General features: G+C 34.7%; 1 pseudogene; it reads right to left on the reverse strand.

Moving 5' to 3' along the window:
* Positions 1–2,039: 2,039 nt before the first annotated feature.
* LOC141416682 (small nucleolar RNA SNORA51) lies at positions 2,040–2,153 on the reverse strand (annotated as a pseudogene).
* Between the last annotated feature and the right edge of the window lie 299 nt (positions 2,154–2,452).

A 2,452-nucleotide genomic window follows, 5' to 3' on the forward strand; every position in this document is an offset into this window, starting at 1 on the left:
TTTAGGATAATTTCTTTCATCCAATTAGTATTCATGATTTTTCCTATCTGAATTTGCTCCTTTTCAACCTAGTTTTCCAATAATTTCTGATTCTTAATTCTCTACCACAGCATCACACTTACACTGTCAATTTTTCTCTCAATCCATCATCTATTCAAGCTTGAATAAGTCTTCCTTCTGTGTCCTATATCTTAACTATTTTTTTTACAGTGTCCTTACATATTTCCTTTCCTTTTTTTTCTTTTCTTTGTTTTTTGTTTTTGGCTTTCCATCTGCAATACCCTAATGTAGGAATTGGAGTACCACAAATGTAAACTGGCAGCATATCCACCAGCAAAGCATTTTATTCAGAAAGACATGTAATGTGTCAATGTCTGAGTATAAAATGGTGTTAGGCTGTGAACATTGCAAACTGAATGATCTAGTTCATTAATGTCCCCAATTTATTGACATGTTTGGGTTAAAGTTATGACAAAGTTGATAATTTAAAGAGTATGCTTGTATGTAGTGCATATGCCTACATGTGTTTGACTGAAGTGACATTTAGTAATATTTCCAGTAACTATTTTCTAGAAGTTATTGCTAGCTGATCATGGATTTTGTAGTTGAAAACAGTGCCTTTGAAATTTTAAGATTTTTCTTTATATAATATTCATGAAAGTGAAGGAATTTAGAAATTCAGGCATCATTCTACTAAGGAAATGCAATAATACCACTATTGCACACTAATGTAATAAATGTTTAATGGTATAGAAATTGAGCCAATTTTCTTTATTTTATTTTTTAAGGTAGTCACCATTTCTAACCATTAGATTGATTGGCCTTCTACCTATATCATCTGATTTAAGATATACTGAGAGCATTGCTTTTTAGAAAAACCTTCTATGATATGTAATCCATGTAAGTTATTAAGGATTGAGCCTATATTTGGGAATATACAACAACAGAAAGGAGGTCCAGTATCTTTTCAGATATTAATTTATTACAATGAGTGCATTGGACTTCTCAAATATGGGTGAGTTCAGATACACAATTTATAGGATAGAACAAAAAAAAAAGAAATATATGAAAAGCATCAGGGAATTTCCAAGGAAGACTCCTTCTTTTTTTTTTTTTCATTTTATTATTCATATGTGCATACAAGGCTTGGGTCATTTTTCCCCCCTGCCCCCACCCCCTCCCTTACCACCCACTCCATCCCCTCCTTCTCCCCCCCACTCCCTCGATACCCAGCAGAAACTATTTTGCCCTTATCTCTAATTTTGTTGAAGAGAAAATATAAGCAATAATAGGAAGGAACAAGTGTTTTTGCTGGCTGAGATAAGGATAGCCAAACAGGCAGTTGACTCACATTAATTTCCTATGTGTGTGTGTTACCTTCTAGGTTAATTCTTTTTGATCTAACCTTTTCTGTACTTCCTGGTCCCCTTTTCCTGTTGGCCTCAGTTGCTTTTAAGGTACTGCTTTAGTTTCTCTGCGTTAAGGGCAACAAATGCTAGCTAATTTTTTAGGTGTCTTACCTATCCTCACCCCTCCCTTGTGTGCTCTCGCTTTTATCATGTGCTCAAAGGGAGGACTCCTTCTTATAGAGTTACTGTAAGTTGGATTTTGAAAGTTAGAGCATAGGAGGAAAAAGAAATAAAAAAATAAAAGGAACTTAAAAAGTAGGTAAGAAGATGTTCTTCAGTTCAGAAACTTATAATTTAAACTCCAGTTTGATTTTCATAATAATTTTATCAATCTAAATTTTCTCCATTCAAATTAGGTAGGAGAGATTTTGATGTACAAAAGTCCACCAATAATCACATTACTTTGGTGAGAAATGGAAGTTGTCAATCTATTTTTAAGAGGAGTTCTAGGTCTAGGGAACGTCTGAAGTGGTACAGTGCCAGTCTAACAAATGTGAAGGCCCTGAGTTCAGGGCCTGCCACCACTTTTATCTGTCCCCAGTACTGCAAAAATAAATAAATTCTAACTTTTCTTATAGTAATGTCTGTGTATAAGTGGAAGAGTTGTGCATTCTCTTCTTTTCTCCCCTTCCATGTCTCCCCATTCATAAGACAGACCTGGGCTGAGGTACATATGGGGTAGGTTCATGTTGCCTCCTCTTTCTATACAGTAAGTGTAAGAACACAGCCTGTGGTAAGCAGGCTTGGTTGTACATTCTTCTAGGAAAATAATTTAAACTTTAATTTTTTTTAAATGGAGCTACAACTCTGACAGACATATTCCAGGTTTCAGAACATTTGAATCTCCCTTTATTATACAGTAACCCTATAATTTTTGCTCTGCTTGAGCACATGTTGCAACCCCTGCTATCCAGCTCCTGTCAAGGGTGAAGTGATATCTGGAGAAAATTCTTATGTGTATGGAATTTATGCTATTGAAATATGCCTTGATATCAAATACCACACAATGTAAGTATTTTAGTACCATATAAAAGTACTTTTAA

Source organism: Castor canadensis, chromosome 1, assembly GCF_047511655.1.
Source record: "Castor canadensis chromosome 1, mCasCan1.hap1v2, whole genome shotgun sequence".
NCBI classification, from domain to species: domain Eukaryota; kingdom Metazoa; phylum Chordata; class Mammalia; order Rodentia; family Castoridae; genus Castor; species Castor canadensis.